This window comes from Nannospalax galili, unplaced genomic scaffold (assembly GCF_000622305.1).
Source record: "Nannospalax galili isolate Female #2095 unplaced genomic scaffold, S.galili_v1.0 scaffold629, whole genome shotgun sequence".
NCBI lineage: Eukaryota > Metazoa > Chordata > Mammalia > Rodentia > Spalacidae > Nannospalax > Nannospalax galili.
Genome location: NW_008360323.1, coordinates 3780334 through 3786484, shown reverse-complemented (window position 1 = coordinate 3786484; position 6151 = coordinate 3780334). Strand labels below are relative to the sequence as shown.

The window sequence follows — 6151 nt, the reverse complement described above, 5'->3', positions numbered from 1 at the left end:
CCTTTGCCAAAGGTAGTAAACACTTAACAGTAGCATTTCAACTTGAGATCTGTCTGTCTCAAGGGTCTTCCCATCACCATGTTGCTTAGTCTCCCTCAAAACTATTGTCTGCTAACCCTCACATTCTCCTCTGAAGGACGTCTTTGACTTCTCTAACATATACCACTTGACAATCTTTCTATGTGGATTTTGATATTAAAATTTGATATAATTTCATCTATGAATTTTCTTCTATCTCCTATTTTTTCTCATATAAAATTTCTTATTGTTAATTCTCTCCATTTGTAAGTATAATTAACAGACTATACAACCTTCAATGGCAGAGAATTCTAACTAGCATGGAAGAAAACTCATAGTTCTCAGAAATATCTTTTCTAAATGTACTAACTCCATTTCTAATCAGTGCTGAAAGTATTTATGTTCTAACACTATCCGCTTGGGAGTTCAATTTTCAGTGAATGAGATTTGAGGAGAAACAAACACTCGAACTTTAGCAGACCCTAAAAATAAAAAAAAATCATATGATCATTTTAGACATAGAAAAATGATTTGATAAAATTTAACATCCATTCATGATACCAGAAACAAACAGAACAACTATTATCAAAGTAGGAGCAGAAAAGATCTTTCTCAACCTGCATCTGAACATAAATGTATAGCTAACACCATACTAACTGGTGAGAAGTTATGTAATTACTTCAGGATAAGGACCAAGATAAGAGTATCTCTTACCATGTCTATTGATTATTCAATACTGTATTTGAGATTAAAGCCAAAATAATGAGAAGAAAAAGAAAGCAAAGGCATCTAGATCAGAAAGAGAGAAGTCAAGTTGTTTTTATTCACAGATGGCATGACCATCTTTGTAGATCATTGAAAGAAATACATAGAGAACTTACTTGAAATAAAAAGTAGTTTGATAAAATCATAAATTAAGATTAATATGCAAGAAAGCCATTACATTTCTGTGCATTGGCAGCAATCAATTTGATATTTATAATCTTTAAAATATGGTCTACAATAAAATCATAAATAAGAAAATTGAAGGATAAATTATAATAAAAATGTGCAGAAGAAGGTGGGGAAAAGTTGAAGAAGACCTAGCAAACAGAGAAATACACTTTGTTCATGGGTAGAAGAGTCAACACTAGTGAGGCTATCTGTTCTCCCTAAATTGATATGCAGGGTGTGAGGAGCATATGATAATTCTGTTAGGTATTTTCAATAGGATGGTCATTATCAAGCCAAATCTTATCAAACTGTGCCCTTCAAATACTTGGGATTTCTTTACATCGGTTATACATAATAAAACTATTTTTAAAACAAAGAAAAACTCTTCATTAATTCCCCCAGAACTTTCATTTGTTAAATAAGGTTTAAAGATTTTGAGTAAAAAGTATAGATTTTTGTGATTTTTCTACCAGCTAAATGACCTCAGGAGAATGACGTCATTAGTGTTGGTCCCCATATCCATAGAAGAGGAACAATAAAGTTTGAGAAATCACTGTTTGGAATGATTATAGCATTTACTTAAAGGCCTAGGACAGTGCTTGACTCAGCTTGAACAGGATATTAAAAGACTAAAACCCTACCCAGAATGATGGTGCATGTCTTTAATCCCCCATCTAGAGGCAGAAGCAGGTTCATCTCTGTGAGATCCAGGACAGCCTGGTCTACAGAGCAAGTTCCAGGCCAGCTGTGGCTGCAGGGAGACCCTGACTCAAAAGCAAAAATGCTACAAGGACATAAATAAATAAATAAATAAATAAATAAATAAATAAAACAAAACAAAAAAACCCTTACTTCACATTTGCTTATGATGTTTTCAGTCTAAAGCAAATTCTGAGAAACCATATCTGCCATCTGAAATGTATGGTTTCCTGTCCTAAAATATCTACATTTATCCATGAACTTTAGTAATGAGTGTTACTAGTTTTCTAACTATGGGAAAGTCAATAGCATTTCTAAATCTTTGTTTTTTAGTTTTAATAAAGAAAGGCTTAGATCACAGGACTTTCAAGGTCATTGCCTGCTTTAAAATTACAGTTTTGGAAGAGAACCCAATTATTTGAATTGCTTAATGTGCAGTTTATTTAGTTGTCTTGCCTATGGGACTTTGTCAATAGTTGAGGAAATTATGTAACTATTGTTGAAATACATGTTACTTATGGTGGCACATTATTTTCAACTTAGAACGATTTTTATTGCATAATTAAGATGATCAAAGAATTTGGAGGTCTCCAAACTGAAAAAAGAAATAACTAGATGCACCAGCGCCAATTTTCAACATATAAAATAAATCACTGATTTAAAATAAATGTCTTTGAAAATGACAGAAGTATGGCCGGAGCTGTATGATTGTACTTTTATTATCTTAAAAGTTTTCTATTACACGTATTCACAGATACTTGATTTTCTGGTTTCATGTACTTGGAACATTTGTTTAGTTTCATTCTAGTCCAGAGAGGGGCAGAATTAAAAAGTTGCCTGTATAATAGCTGGACTCTCACTGCCACACATTTTATTTGGAATTATAAAACACATACAAACAAGAATATAAATAAGCCAGTTGATTTGTGTGTGTGTGTGTGTGTGTGTGTGTGTGTGTGTGTGTGTGTGTTATGGCTAAGCCTTCACAAATTCAACAAGTAGCAAATAATTGTGTTGTTCATTTGCCTTAATTTCAAAGTATTGTCTTCAACAAAGTATGTCCATTGCTTACTGCCCAATTCCCATTTATGTGTATCTTTGTAGATTCAAGATATATGCTTTGCAGAATGTAACACTGAATTGCAATAGAAAATTTAAACTTAATGGTATCTTTGAGTTTTAAGAAGATCAGGGGTAAATGAACACGTGCTTTAGTAAAAAAAAAGTACATTTACATATATCATTTGAATGAACGTATATACGTATTTATACTGAAAAAAGATGCTACATACAGAAATATGTGCACATACATAACAATATTTTAAAAGAAAGTTGTCAAAATCACAACACAAGTTGAAGAGTGCATTCACAAAATCTGAAAACCTCTAGATGATACCAAGAATATTTTTTTTAGAAATGGAAAAATAATTATAAAATATATTGTGATAATAAATCAGAAAAGGCGCTTGAAATAATCTCATAAAATGTTATAGCTTAAATAATGCCCTTCATCAGTACTCTTTGTTTAACATTTTATGTTTATTGATAAATGAAGATGCATTTAAATAATTCAAAGAAAACATTAGCTGCAAGCAAGGGATTAATAATTGATAGGGCTGGAAGGACTCTTTTCACTTGGGAAATAGATAATATTAGCTTAATGTGGGGCTGTAGGAACAGAGGAAATGTAATGGATCTGCCGCTTTAAACTGATGATGGTTATTGTGGTCTGAAAGTTGCTACAAAGGCAGAAGCAGGGCGGCTCGGCAAGTGCAATAGATTTCACTCACAGGAGCTGACAGCGCCAAGTGTGGTTTGATGCTTTGGATTTATCCATGGGAGGAGTCCTAAAGATCATGACATATACTGAGGAGATGAAAAAAAAAAATGTTACTTAACCATAATTGGCAAATAGAACGAAAATCCTTTGAACACACAAGACGATCAAAATAGAGATTTCACTTTTCTCCTTCATGGTGCCTGAGGGCCAGAGTGAGAACATGGCCACCTTGCTTTTGATGGAAAACACCCATCAGGGGTCTTTAGTTCCCTTGCCGCTGGGGTATAGCAGCCGCTCCAGCCACACATGTGGTGGTGCCAACATCTTTGGGGAATGATGAAGGATGAACAGCCACAGACAGAAGAGACCCATCTGTTTGCATTTCACCTGTATTTGTCCTACTTCAAATATGAGAGACAACCAAACCCATCTGGGAGTTTCAGAGGATATTAAACTTGCCCTGCTTTCTCTGTCTCTACCTCCTTTAATTGCACCCCATAGACAAGAGAGTTTCCACCCGGAGTGCCCAGGAAAAGTTCACACTCCTCTCTAGTAAACCCATCTTTGCCTTTTAGGGGAACTCTTTAATTTCTGATCTGGCTTGAAGTACAAATATATCTTTAATACTTATGTTAGCTCACCACTTTTGGTTTAGAAACATTAATTTCCAAACATGCAGTTGTGAATTAGTTTCAGAAAAGTTACTTCTCTGCTAAAATTTTTGTTTGATAGATACATAAATAAAACCCTAAAGAAATGTTTAAATAGAATGCCACAGAAGTTTTGAGATTTGAAGTCATCAGTGTGGACAGATGCATGCAGGGCCTAACTGGTCCACAGCACACCAACAGAACCTACTCCTGGATCACACTTAACCTCTGTGTTTTAAACTGATGACATAACATGTGGGGCATGTGGGATCAAGTGTAGAAATTAGTGCATCATTTGGAAAGCAACAGACACAAATATCAGGCCAGGACTCTGTTGCTTGAGACTAGAATTGACAGTTGTCTTGAATAGGCTTGGAGTAGAAGCCAGAACAAATGAACACAATGTCAATATCAAGTCCGTGGGAAGAAATCGTATGGCCAGAGTAGACCAGAATGAAAGGAGGCATCCAATGAACGACCATGTTGTGCACAGCATGGGACACAGGCACATCTGCTTAAAGTCTACATGCTATCTCTGCCAACTTTTTTTTCTGATTACATAAAATGCTGCCCATGCTATTGAAAAACACTATTTGACTTCAGGCTCTAGAATTGCCTCACCATCAGCTATTCAATAAAATTAGAATATCAAATGAAATCACCTGGAAAGTGATATAGAGCAAGAAAAAAATTACATTTTTAAAGTTCAGTAAACACTTTCTTCTCTTTACAACTTCTCTGTTACAGGGAGATTTGGTGCAGAGGGAATAAACTTCATGACTACCAGTCCAGCATGTGAGCTTGCTGCCCACATAAACCTAGTGTCTTAAAGGTATGAGCAATTTGGCCTCGGCCAGTTTTTCCTACCAGCTTCCAAATTGATAATTAAAACAGCCCATCCAACCCTTTTTAAAAAAAGTCACATTTCTCAGATCTCTAAGTTGAACTTCTGGATTTCCCCATGGGCTAAATCAGAACATTTTAGTTTAATTAAAGGTACCAAAGTGGGGAAAGGAGATAAAGGATAATACATCAAAACTAGCAAAAGGGATTCAAAGTTATTGCAGAAATAATGGATCACTAGAAACTCACTGGACCAACTCTTTCGTTGAGTCTCCTGCAGCTACAAAGATGTGTCCACATTGCCCAAGTGAAGGGTGGGCTAAGGTAGCAGAAGTTTCTTATGTTCCAAACTTCTTCACAGTCTTACTTATAGTTGTACTTCAGAACTTCTATTTCTGGCACAGATTTGTACCAATATTGGATTTCAGCACTGTAGTGTAAAGTTGTCGTTAAAGTGCTGTCCTTCAAGCTGAACTGTCACCACATTAATGAGATCAGTTGTGCCTCCTTGCAAGAGCCCATCAGGACTAGGCTTGCGAACTACAGACATTTTCTCAGATAAAGAGGAGGTAAGGAGGATCCTGGAACCCTCACCTGTATATCTAGCCGTTCCTTCAACCATTTTTAGCCAAGTCTGCCCTCATAGCACATGGCCTTGGAGTCTTTAGGAGGGGCTAGAATATATGGACTTGGGAAAAGTAGGGGACTCCATTGGTGTGGCTATGTGAGAGTTCGTGCATGCTGGGGATGACTTTCCAGTGCAGCTAGCTGCCTTGGGGTTGGTTACTCATGCTTTGAAGTAATTTCAATAAACTCATCGGTTCTCCAGGGTAAAGTGTGAGGGAATCATACTACGTCACTAGGACCTTAGAAGGAGGTGGTAGACACTGTTCCCATCTTTCCCAGGGAAGGAACTTTAGTGACAAAAGTATCGGAAAAGAACATTTTTCTCTGTCACTGTAGTCGCTCACAGTAAGACATTTTACTAAATGGGCCGGCAGGGACAGTAGACACACGTATTGGAAAATTTGCTTTTCAAACTGTGTTCCGCTCTTAATAGCATATTACCGTTTTTCCTTAAGAGATGGCTCTAGGATTAAGAGAACTGCAACGAGGAACAGCTCAGCCAGGAGGACAAGAGCAAGCCTTTACGCTACCGCCAGGGGGCAGACCATATGGCCACTTTACCAAGGTGAGTTACTAGCAAATAAGCAGGAATTTCAGCCAA

The 6151-nt window shown here is 36.5% G+C and overlaps 1 long non-coding RNA gene across 3 annotated transcripts in view; it reads right to left on the bottom strand.

Moving 5' to 3' along the window:
- Positions 1 to 6: 6 nt before the first annotated feature.
- LOC115068819 overlaps positions 7 to 6151 on the bottom strand; it is a 56590-nt gene continuing 50445 nt past the window's right edge. For 2 of the 3 annotated variants that reach the window (XR_003848160.1, XR_003848159.1), the window contains one exon: positions 3158 to 3516. This is a non-coding gene — a long non-coding RNA (uncharacterized LOC115068819). Of the gene's footprint in view, positions 501 to 3157; positions 3517 to 6151 lie in introns of those variants that run through there. The other variant, XR_003848161.1, reaches the window with a different exon arrangement.